The 13537-nt window shown below is 35.7% G+C and overlaps 1 pseudogene; it reads right to left on the bottom strand.

Annotated features, from left to right (window-relative positions):
- Positions 1–1206: 1206 nt before the first annotated feature.
- Positions 1207–9907, bottom strand: LOC124979509 (proteasomal ubiquitin receptor ADRM1-like; annotated as a pseudogene).
- Positions 9908–13537: the final 3630 nt, after the last annotated feature.

Genomic DNA, 13537 nt, shown 5'->3' with positions numbered 1-13537 from the left:
CAGATATCTGTCTTAGATTGTAATCTTTTATTGAAAATACAGCCTATCTGACCTTGTACAGAACAAGCCAAGTGAGGTACCTAATTTTTCAGGCAATTAGAGTTACTGGCATATTGTTCTCAACAAGACTCCTACAGCCTTTCATATACTAAGAATTTAGGAGCTTGAATGGTTTCATAAAGATATTTCATTGTTTGAATAGGTAAAGTTTTGTCTTTGATGTGTAACTAATGTATCTGAAAGGCACCTCTATAAAGGGTTTCTAACCAATTCAGTGTCTGATTTTTCTTAACAGAGCAACAATGGTGTGTTCAAGACTTTCAAAGAGTTGTTAAATGTGATTTGTAGGGAGAATGGTTCTCAGGTCCCTGGACTTATTTAAGTACTAAAAACAAAACAAAAGACTGTACTGATTCACATGGAAAAGAATAAAATAAATGACCTCAATCTTAAAAATAGCATGTCTTTTTGGATGATTATTGTACATAAAACACAAGAGGTCCTAAATGCACCTATTACTTGACTTCCAAACAAAAGACCTTTCCTACCTACAATAGCTGCTCATCTTATTTCCCCCTCTTCCTTTCATTTTGACGTTTTTCCCACCTTTTTCACATTTATTTCCCATTAATTCTTTTACATTCCTCAGATGTCTTTCCTGTGTGTTAATCTGCAAGCATAAGTGTTTTGCCATATTCCTCCCCCTGCCTCAACTGAGAAGAGTAAAACCAAAAATAGAAGAAAGGGAACTGTGATACACACACACACACACACACACACACACACACCCAAACAAAATGATACGCTACCTGTTAACACCCATCGATTAAAAATTAAGCCTTTGATGTTTTTCATTGTACTTTATTCATGCACGCTCACACACACACACACACACACACACCGTTCATTGCCATTTATTCATACTATTATTAATCAGTGCAGCATATCAAAAATCAATTTTTAAACGTAATATCGGAGACTCTGCCACAAATATTGATTGCTTATATGTGAGAAAAGTTGATAAAAATTCATATTTTTTGTTTTTTACTAATTCCATTAATTTTAAATAGAAACCTTTAAAACCTAAAAAAAAAATGTTTGAATCGCTTATTTATTTATTTTTAAAGGAAGGACCTTCATCTATCAGGAAGTCTGAAGAGAGGAGCGGGTGGGAGCGCCACCACGCGGCCGGGTGGCCACGCCGGCTCAGTTCAGACTCCTGTCCTCCTCCTAGTCCTAGTCTTTTGCGTGGCCCTCCTGCTTGGGTCTGGCGTTGTTCTGAATGGCTTTGGCAAACGCTTCCACATCGCCCTTGTTGGCGGCCTCCACGGCCTCCGCAGGAAGGCCAAACTGGCACATGAGGGGCCCCAGCTGCCCTGAGGCCAGGGTCGCGCTGAACATGCCCAGGGCCTGCCGGAACTGAGGCGAGGTCAGGGTGCTCTGGATCTCCTCTGCAGTCCGGGGCAGTGACTCCCCGCAGGGCAGGTAGGGCAGCAGGCGCCGCCGGACGTTGGCGTTGGCGAGGATGGGCGCCATCATCTCTGGCGTCAGCACGCTGGCGAGGTCCACTTGCTGGCTGCCTCCCGGCCCGGCCCGCACGTTCATGGTGACCAGAATGCTCTGGAGGTCGCTCAGCTGGATGGGCTGGGTCAGGCTGGTTGCTGTGCTGGTTCCATTATCTGAGCCGGGTGCAGGACTTGGGCTGGTCGCCGAGGCCGCTGCTGGGCAGAGGGGGATGGGGTGGCACCGGCAGGAGAGGTGGTGGAGGATGGGGTGACCGCTGCCTACTGGATCAGGGGACTGGATGAAGAGCTGCTCGCAGGAGGCCTGCCGCTGCCCAGCAGGCTGGCCAGGCCTGGCCCAGTCAGAGCCCCAAGGCCACCCAGTCCTCCAAGGCCGGCTGGTCCAATGAGCTGCAGGAGCTGATTGTGACTCATGTCCCCATCAGACTCTGCAGACCGCCCCCGCCGCCCAGCGCCGACAGCTCGAGGCCCCCACTCCCACTCGCCCCCAGGGTCCCCCCATCGGGGGTTGTTCAGGTCCTCGTTGACTTTCCGGCCGTGCTCCTCATCCTGGTCGGTCCAGAAGAGCCGCTTGGACCCGGCCTCGGACTTGAGCACAGAGACCCTCCCATGGGGACTGCGGCTCGCGCTTGAAGTCACAGTCATGGGGAAGACGCTCAAGGCGTCCTTCACCGTCCCAGATGTCCTGTCCTCCCAGCAGACGTGGATGAGAGAGTCGTCAGTCTGCCGGATGTCACGAGCCCTTTCCGTTTATCTGGAGTGACCGTAGTGCCTTTCACAATGACATTTTCCCTGCCCGAAACTCCACCAAATCCTTGTTGGAGGACCCCCGAGAGCCTGGCACCAGGCTTGGGAACAGAGCACCTGAAGTCGTCCTCCTGGCTGCGCCCACCCTTGGCTGAGAGGTGCCGTCTGGGTTCACTCTTTCTCCTTGGCTCCTTGAATCACTTAATTTTAAGAAAAATTTATTTTAACTAAAAGAAATTCATTCAGACTAATTGCTTAGAATATTTTTTTTTAAAGAAAGAAAAAACTGAATCATTTTTATTTTTCCGAATCGTTTACCATCTTAATAATGGTATTTTAAATGTGACATAATTTCTTCTGAAATTATTGTGATTGCAAAGAATTTTTTAAGACATGTATGTCAAAAGAAACAATGAGATTGAATAATTAATAAAAAGTGCCAGTTCTTAATATGCATTCATTACAATATTTAGCTACACACAGAATTTTAGATACCCTAAGGCAACAGTTCTAAAATCTGCCTGATCCTCACAACTGGATTGTAATTTTCTTGTTTCAGTGGATATTACTTCTTTACACTATCCCCAATGGTTTTGAACTCAAAAATCTAGATATTTTTCAGTTACTCCAAAATTTTAAATGGCCATAAGACTTTGGTTTTTTCTGCTGTTTTTACCTTCTCCCCTCAATTCTGACTTTCTAGATTCATGAAAGGCTCTTATTGCCTGTGTCTTGTTGCTGTTGATAATCTGCTCTTATTTCTACTCCTTGATTGTTTTCTTGCCTACTTTACTTTGGTCCTGTTCTTGATCTTTGAGTGTTTTTTTGTTTTGTTTTGTTTTTTGATTAATACTTCTGACAATTCATTCCATTGCTTTCCAGCATAGATATGCCTGGAAATTGGACTTTCATCTTGCCATCAAGGCAAGACATTACCAAACTATACTCATTACCAAACCTATACTGTAGGTAACATTATAGAAAATAAGTCAAATTCTGTTTTCCCTTTAGATAAGACACCTCGTATCTAGATGAGACAATGCTTTAAAAATTCTAAATATCTGACACTTTAAATTTTTTTTTAAGTGTTAAGTTATGATTAATTAAATTGTGAGAGAAAACCTATAAGGAGGTGATAAATATTAAAGATCATAAGAGTGAGGCCCTAATTTTATAGTGCAGGTGCCATTAAAGGGAGAGACTCTTTTATAAAACCTCTCTCTCTCTCTTTCTCTCCTTCCCCACCCATCTCTGCACTGGAGCATGTAGGACACAGAAAGGAGACAACCATATGTAAGACAGGAAGAGGGCCTTTACCTGGGACCGATTCCACTAGCATGTTGACCTTGGAATTCTCAACCTCCAGAAGTGTAAGAACAAAATTTCTGTTTTTATAAACCACTCAGCATTTGATATTTTATTACGGTGATGCTACACAGAGTAATACATTAGCAGTATATGCAGTCCTTTAATCTGGGAATGCTTTGTAAATGGAATTGGCATGAGTTTGGAAAGATCACTTTTCAGTTTTAAATTCAACTTTAAGTTCTATGCTAGTCTTTGGGTAAAACATTATTTAAAAATTCTGGAGAAATCAGTCAGATTATATGGCATTTTATCTTCTAAAATCCATGTATGAATTCCTCCTTGGCTGAGATTATACAGTTGAATTCATTTGTTCTATTTTAAAGATGAAAATAAATGAACTAGGTCAAGATATGCTTTCCAGTAATCTCTAGAAGTATATTAAGTTCTTATCAAATGAGCATACTCATTGTCTTATCTCCCTCTGTGGAGGTGTAATAACTGAGAATAAAATGATGATGCTGAGAAAATTACTCAAAACATAGTTTAAATATAATTTGTGTTTACTCATAAATGTATCACACAGTACAATTACTAATAGAATTACTTCTGTCATTACTCAATTTTCATCCATTCATTCTTTTAGCATAATGGAATATCTAATCTTAATATAAAAGTTTACATTGGATACATCGAGACAAATAAAGCAATGGTCTATGACCTCAAGGAGTACAAATTATATTGAATAATATCCAAATCACCATTGGGAGTAGGGTATACAGGATAATCATGAGTGCATGGGTCAAGATCTGAACCCAGGTGGGCCCAGCAGAGAGGAAATTTAAAACTGTTAACCTTCTATAAGAGCAGGAAAGGGAAAACTTCAGACAAATCAATAGATGGGAGAAAAGGCAGTCTAGCTACATACCAGAATTAGGCAGGTAATTACCAGTTATTGAAATGTTGAGAGGGAATTATAAAACTACAAGGAAATACATGATGGAAAGTGTCCCATAGCATGCTGAGATGTCATTTGGAAACTTGAGAAGTTTTAAGCAGCAATATTTTGATATGTAAATGTTATATGATAACAATGTGGAAAATTGATACCAGTGGGATAAAACCAGAAGGAAATGAATCACTCTTGGAGCCATTAAAATAGTACAGACAAAAGTTGATTAGCGTATTATGCAGGAGAATAATAGAATAATGTAAGTGGTCAGATTAATGCATATGGTAGAAAAGATAAGATATAAGAATCAATTATGAAGAAAGAGTTAATGGTTAGGCAAATGTATGTTGTAGTTTCTTTTTCTAAGTAGGGGGAATAGAAGAAAATATGTACCCAAAATAAATGTAGTTTCATGTTGTGTAATTTAAATATTTAAATTAATACATAGTTCATACAAAATATGCTATAGCATTGTAGTCTAACATGATATAATAAAAATTCAGCACATTCATATGGTACATATGGACCACATATACAAAGGTAGCGTTGTAAACTTGCATTGCTCAGTGACATTATAGTTGTCTTAGTGCAAGTACATCTATAATGTTTGAAAAATGACAAAATTGCCTAACAATTCATTCCTCAGATTGTGTCCCCTGTTGTTATGTGATGCATGATTGTAGTGACACATTTCCTCTTATGATGTTTTCAGTGTGAGATTCTGCTTTTCACATTTTGTGATTTGCAGAATCATGTCCCTTCCCCCATAGATGTTCACATTGTAATTCCCAAGGCACTGTGAATACTATACATAGCAAAAGGACTCTGTAGATGTGATTAAGGTTAAAGAACTTTGAGATGTGGAGATTTTCCAAACTAGCCCAATATCATCACATGAATCCTTAAAATTTAAATATTGTTTTTCAGCTGAGTCAGAGAGTGATGTGAGAATGGAGTAAGGGTTGGGCAACTGTGAAATGTTTGGCTTTAGAGTGGAGAAGATCTATGTTGCATCTAGGAGTGAAAAAGGACAAGGAAATAAATAGATTGAATTTAAATAGATAATTTAAATAGATTTAAAAACAAGCATGACCCTGAAGACATCTTTACCCAGGTGACACATGTCAGGACATCTGACTTACAAAGTACTAATGATGCTAAATTCATATTGCTTAAGTTGCGAAGGGGTATGGTAATTTGTTACAGCAGCTATATGAAATTATTACGAAATTTAATAATGAAAAAGGGGTATTATAACAAATTTCAAAGAAATACACTAGTCTTAAAGCTTTGGAAGGAAGTGAGGAACTTAGCAGAAAAAAACCTAAATTGCTTTGGTGGATACATAAGTCATTGTGAGCCAGCTATTAATAAACACCTGAACTCTAAGGACATTGCTGCTGAGGGTCAGAAGGAAATAAAGCTCACATTATTGGGAACTGGAAGTAAACAGAATTGTTACACAGTGACAGAAAGCTTAGCAGAATTGGGTCTGCATTATGTGGACTGAAGAAATTTTACGAGATGAATGAATATTTAGCTGAGGAAATTGCTAAGGAAATTCTTGATGGTGTAGTCTGGTTTCTTTCTGCCACTTATAGTAAAATCAAAAGATATAAGTTGTTGTTAAACAACAACAAAAAAAATGTTTTTAAGCAAAAAGTAAATGGAACTAATTGATTTGAGAAATCATCAGCTCATCCAGAGTGCAAAATAAGTTAAAATAAGAGATGCACTGACAGAAAGTATGGTCTAGAGAAAAAGCCAAGGTTGTAGCTATTAGTGCAACCTTTGATAATAACTCAAATAATCAAAATATTGGACTAATCAATAACAGGAATGGCTCTGTTAAGAGCTGAAGGATGTGATTCACAGATCCTCTCAAACTAGAGAGTATCTAGAAAGCTTAATGGCCCTCCTTCTCTTTTTTTCTCCTCCTCGTGCTCCTCCCTCCCTCCTTCCCTTCTCCCTGCTCCTCCTCCTCCTTATTTATAGTTTTTGGTGAGATGGATTCTATGTTTGTGCCCAGACTGGTTTCAAGTTCCTGGCTCAAGACATGCTCCTACCTCAGCCTCTTAAGTAGGTGAAACTACAAACAAGAAAAAAATAATAGCAGGGAAAACAAATACTAGCAGGACTTTTCTTTTTTAGTCTCCCTTCTTTTATCATATTATCATATTCATACTATCAATGCTTTCTGGGGGCTCTGCTTGACTCTATTTATTAGCTTTAATGATCCCAGAAAAGTCCATCCACTTATTTCACTTCAACTAACACTTACATGCTAGAACTAAATTCTCCTATATATCTACATTCCGAACTCTTGTCCTTTATAGTCAAATATGTTTGCTATTTGTATTTTAATTTCTACAATGAGGAAGAAATCAAGGTAGATTAAATGCTTTTCTTTCCTTCCGACTCCAAAATGAATAGTCAATGAAATAGCACTAAAACAACCACCTCTTAAATAGATCTCAGAAGGTTTACATCATTCTTCATCTCCTGTGGCATGCTGATAAAAATTTCCTCTTTGGTTATCCCACTAAAAACAGGATGCCCACTTATAGAGGATTCATCTTCATACAAGCATGTCATTCAAAGTTGAAAATTTGATTGAGAATTGCCCTACTGAAAGTCCTTCATCAATTCTCCCTGATTTTTAATACATTAAACAAAACAGCAACAAAGCTTGAAGAACCCCATTCTGGACACAATTACCAAGATTGACTTCCTGATGTTTCTCCACACATTTTCCTCAACCAGGTTTTGCCACATTGTGGTGTCATGGATGTATATTTTTGGTCACTTTATCTTGAACTTTCTTGTCTCTTTGGGTTTTTTCTTTTTCCCCTGGAAAGGTATCTTAGCTTGCTTCCCCTCTCTCATTTCCAAGTCTCAGACCTCACCCACCTCTGACATTTTTACCTATTTCATTTAGCAAAGACTTCTGAATTGAATTTTCATACATTATACACCAGGAGAGCTGATATGGACCATCCAATGTTCTCTTCTTTTGGTATCATGATGTATAGAGAAATTTTTTATTTACAAGAAAAATTAGGAAGGAAATAAACTCCACTTCTGTCAGGTTCAAACTAGAATCAAACCCTCACAGTATCCTCCACGAATGAGAACAAAAGTAGCAATAAACACTGAAGAGGAGGGTGAATCTCATCAATTTCTGTGATTTTTAAAAAAATCTATATTCAGCATCTTCAATACTATAAATGTATGAAATGATCAGTTGGCCATATAATGGATAAAAATTTGTTTTTTCTTGAAATTGTTATGTCACAAAAGTTATATAGTTTTTTAACATTTATTTATTCCCAAATATATTAGTAAGACATATTTCATATTATTTTCCTCTTGTTTAACCATAGAAGGGAATCTGTCAGATTCCAAACACCATGATCATCTTTCTTAAGACTCCAAGAGTATCTTCTGGTATTGCTAACTTTTTTTTAAATTTTTTGTTTGTTTTAACTAGTTATACATGACAGTAGAATACACTTTGTCACATAATATGTAATGCAGTATAATTCCTTATTCTTTTGGTTGTGCATGATGTAGAATTCCACTGGTCACATAGTTATACACGTATATAAGGTAATAATACCTGATTCATACTACTATCCTCCCTCCCCCCATACCGCCTCCCTCCCTTCACTCCCCTCTACCCAATCTAAAGTAACTCTATTCTTCCCTAGCCCCACCTTCCTTATTATGAATTATTATCTGCATATCAGAGAAAACATTTGACCTTTAACTTTCAGATCAAGGCTGAACCTATTCCTGTCTGCTCTGATTCTCTTCACAAAATATTCCTTTCTTATGTAATTATGTACTTGCTTTATCTATCTATCTATCTATCACATATTTACATATATATGTACATATGTATATTGCATCAAGAACATAGTTGATAAATTTAAATTCTCCAGTATGGCAGATTTAGATTTTTTTATTTCCTTTTTAACTTGAGTAAGATTTCACATATTCAAATATGTAAATGAAGATAACACCACAGGAACTGGATGGCAAAGAAGCATTTATAGCTAGTAATTCTAAACATAAAGATCTGGAGTTACCGTTTTTAAATAGGCAGAGTCAAATACATTTCCTTTTATGGTGTGTCTTCCAAATATGGGATTGGACTCTGATATCTGGAGAAAAATTTGACTTTCAAATAAAATATGGAGGAAATCAACCTTAGCTTTCTTAGGTCAGAGTTGGATTTGAAGTCACTTAAAAATGTCTTTTTTCAGGTTTTCCTCAGTGTCTTCAGTGAATTGGGAGACCCAGGGACGACTGAAGTCTATGATGCTAAATTCATTAAGAAGGAAGGAAGAGTAGAAATAGGATAGTATTCAAAAATTATCCTTGCAAAAATGGACTTTCCTGTAAGAAAAGAGCATGGCCCTTTGGAAATGAAAATAAAATATAATAAACAAAATAAGTGAAAATTGATGAAGGAAAAAAGGATTGAATAAGAAAGATCAAGAGGTTAAATCTTTTGTTGAATATTCTTTCTGTTATCTGTTGAATTCTTCCCCATAAACAACATATGAACTCCTTACCCCTAGTCCTTCAGAACATGATCTCATTTGCAAAGAGTCATTACAGAAATAATCGAATTAAAATAGTCATTGGGTTGGGTCTTGATCCAAAATGACTGGTATCCTTACATACAGGGGAAATACTGGACAGAAATAAACAGACAGGGAAAACTACTCAAAAAGACACTGGGGGACTGTCCTGTGAAGGTGAGTGACTCCTCTTCAGGCCATGGAATGCCAAAGTTTACTGGAAATCCACTAGAAGCTGGAACTGAGCCTCCCTCACTCCCCTAAGATACAACCAACCCTGACAACACTTTAATTCTGGTCTTTTATCCTCCCAAGTGTGAGGTGATATATTTATGTTATTATGTTAGTTTAAACCATTCAGTTTGTGAAATGTTGTTACAGCAGCCCTAGGAAACAAATATATTCTAAGAGATCTCCAATTTGTTGAGGGTTGAATTAAGAATGTCCATTAGTTTTTAATTCATTTGATTTCTCCATACCTATAGGCCCACAAGAACTTCTTAAAAATATATTTGTTTCTAGATTTTACTGATTAGTATGTTCATAATTCTAAACAATACACATACTTTTCTTAAAATAAATTAATTTTAGATACTATTTATTAATTCCTTGCTATGGAAGATGTTCAATGAACACACAATGCTTTCTCTCTATCAGTCTGTTTTACAAGTTACCCAATAGTTTTAACATGAATTATCTTGTAAATATTGTTCCAACAAGCTCAGGCAATCTCTATCAATATTCTTACCTTTCCTTCTGACACTTTTCCATATCTGCTGTTGTTTCCGCATTGTTAACTATGCTTTTATATTATGTGGTGAAAATTAGTATCATTTATAATACAACATAGACTTCTTGGTTTTTTATTTATTTAAATCATCAGAATATATACATAATGTTAATTTTATTAGTGTTATTTGGGAAATGAAAAAAATTGGAAGGAATATCAGATTTTTATGGATTCAGTGATTTAATAGCTCTGTTATTAAAAAAGCAAAAGTGACAAGGATATATAGATTCAGGAAAAATGTTTTTAAAAAATACAATAAATGTGACACACACATAAACACAAGCAATGACTTTGACATTTCTTGCATATTTATTTTTCAAAATTCATTATTGCCTTTCCTTTTTTGATATTATTGCAAAGTATTGCTCCACCACATTCAGCTTTCCAATCATTTCAAATCCTTAATGTTTACTCCTTAGAGATGACCTATTCTGCAAAATGCCTATGACCTCTTGCTCTTATCTGAACTACTTGCTCTCAAGGCCTGCTGAACTGCTGAGCTACTTTCATTCGCATTACACTATTTATGACAGTAGAGACTCATTACATCTTTTATCTGTCAGTTTGCTTTTCAATTAACTCATGCTGACTCCAGAATATAGCTACAAATAATTTTTAAAATATGGAGAGGATATGGCCAAATTACATGAGCTATTACATCTCCACAATGATCACATGTTGATGTATTATTTGAAATAATTTGGTGGGTATGAAATTTTGAGTTCAAATTATTGTTTTCATAAAATTGAAAACATTAGTTTAATGTAGTTTATTATTCATTTTTATATTTAGTACATAAATCAATATTCTTCTTTTGAGATAACATGTATTATAAAATTCATCTGTGAGAATTGTGTTTTCATTTTCTGAAATACCACCAATACATGTCTGATTATGGAATACTTTGGAGTTTGTAGGAGTATAAACTTTTATGGTCACTATGAAAAATAGTATAGAGGTTCCTTAAACAAATTAAAAACAAATCTAACAATTACACTATTTGGTATATATACCAAGGAAATATAATATCTATGATGAAAAGAATCTGTACTCCATGTTTATTACAGTACTAATCACAACAGCCAAGCAATGGCAACAAACTGTATGGTACATATGCACAATGGACTGTTTTCAGCTATAAAAAATGAAATTGTGTCTTTTATAATAACATGGATGGAAAACTGGAAAACATTATGTTAAGTGAAATAAGCCAGGCACAGAAATCCAAGTACCACATGTTGTCACTCATATTTCTAATCTAAAATGTGTTTTTGAAGAGGTTGAGAATAGAATGTTCCTTACCAAAAGCTGGGGAGAGTGCTGGGGAAGGACAGGGAAAGGTTGATCATGTTCTTTTACAGGTACATCAGCGTAAAAGCTCTAAAGTGCCGTTGTAGAGTAGGTAGTTATGGATAACGATAAGGTATTGTATATTTCAAAAAGCTAGAAAAAGGAGTTTGGATGTTTTCACCAACAGAAATGATGAATGAGGATATAAGTACATAAAACCTGATTTTGACATCACACAATGCATACATGTATCAAAAATAAAATAGTACCTCATGATATGTGCCATTTAAATATTTTTCTATCAGCTAAAAATAAATGTAAATCAAATAAGAATAAAATAAAAAATATCTTACACGGAGATGATCTTGAAAAAACATACGGAAAAGAAATTTTTCAGAAGATAATGTAGTATAACATGTTACTATATGAGAATAACATCACCTCTCTACCTTATTAACATATATCATTAAAATGAGGGCAACCATGAGCTGAAAAAAATGCCTAAAATCTATGGAATAACAGTCACATACAAACATGTACACAATTCCCTCTGCCTTTGCCAAATCCCCCAAGTGAGAAATACTGTGTATATATATTATATATGTTATATATTTTATATATATAATATATAATATGTATATACACATATTGAAGCCTGAAGTTGAACAACTTTTCATCAAGCCAACAGAGAATTGAGATCAAAGGGAAGACAAGAGAATCTTGGAGAGACAAACACCTGTGACGGAAAACATAATCTGAGCATACAGATTCAAGTAGACAACATATAAGCCAGTAGGAGAATCTCACTAGAAATCTTTAAAGAATTAATAAATGGTGAGTGTGGACTGGCAAGAGTGTGATATCCACAAAGATAGTTTGCAACTACTTAGATTTCCTGAGAAATCCCATGAGGTTCACACAAGGAAGACAGGAGAGATTCCCATCCAAAACTTCCTCCATGCTTGAGGGTAAGAAACAGCAGCTATTTCCAATGTCTTCCTGATCCACCCCTTTAATCTGCAGGGTAGGGCATGAAAAATTACAGGTGAGCAGTTATGGAAATCGACTATAACAGAAGTTGGGGAAGAACAGTGTAAAGCTTTAATATATATGCACTGCTGAAACTGTACTACAGCTGGTGGACCACAATTCTCTGAAACTGAGGGGATAACCAGGATTGGGGTTAAGTGTCAGTATTATTTGTAGATACAGGAAAGTATTATTTGGCAAGGACATCTCTTGCCAAAGCCACACTTCAAAGAAACAGGTTTCTGTGACTGTCTAAAATTGAAACTTAAGAAGAAAGTCAAAGCATGCTGCCTTTCGTTGTCTCAAATTACCAGTCTAACATGCATCATCGAGAGCTACAATAAAAAGTTTTTGAAACAGGAATTCTAAGACAAGTAGGGGGACTTGAAACAAATGGGAAGCAAACTTCAAGCAGTCTAATTACTAAAAAATTAACTCAAACTCTTACATAAAAAACTTATGTAAGGAAGGCTATCTATATCTATCTATCTATATATATATACACACACACACATCTTAGAATATGTAAATTTAACCATGTATTTGGATGTAAGTTTAGAAGAACTAATAAATGCAAAATCATAGTGTGTTCATTGATTGCAAGATAAATATGAATGTGTCATTGCTTGCCCAATTGATCCATAGAGTTAATATTATTCAATTAAAATTTTAACAAGACTTTTGTAGATAGAGTCAGGTTGATTCAAAACTTTTATATGAGAAGCAATAGAGAAAGAGCAAATGAAACAATTTTGGAAAGAGGAAAGTTGGCAGAATAACACTGCCTTAAAGTCATCATCTAGAGAATAGTCTGTTGCCCCAATCAATAACTTTATTTTTTTACTGTTTTAATCCCACAGATAAAAATCACCATAACATTTCAATAGCAATATGCCTAGATCTCTAATGTACTATTAGAAATGCATAAGTATGCGTGCATATGTATAATATTTGTTGGAAAATATATGAAGATTTTTTTCCATTTCATTGGTTAAGAAGTAATTTACTGCTAATGTAACATGTACATATTTGTTTTAATTTCTTACCAATGTATGTACATCATACTACAAAGTCCCAAAGGTTCTGTTTTGTAGGATATTAATCAAGTTTAAGAAAAACAAATCGCCTTTTAATTTGAATAAACCTAAGTACATTTATTTATTTTCTAAAGGAAAAATGTTTTTCTTTATGCAGAATCAGCTCAACTGAGAAAATAAGAGAATGTTGAATTCTCAGGAGAATATCCATTAATTTTGGACTTTAAATACTAGTTTGTTTACACCAAATATTTTGTTAAGTTCTTAAAATAACT

Source organism: Sciurus carolinensis, chromosome 3 (genome assembly GCF_902686445.1).
Source record: "Sciurus carolinensis chromosome 3, mSciCar1.2, whole genome shotgun sequence".
NCBI lineage: Eukaryota > Metazoa > Chordata > Mammalia > Rodentia > Sciuridae > Sciurus > Sciurus carolinensis.
The sequence above is the reverse complement of the archived record's forward strand: the minus strand, read 5'-3'. Positions and strand labels throughout refer to the sequence as shown.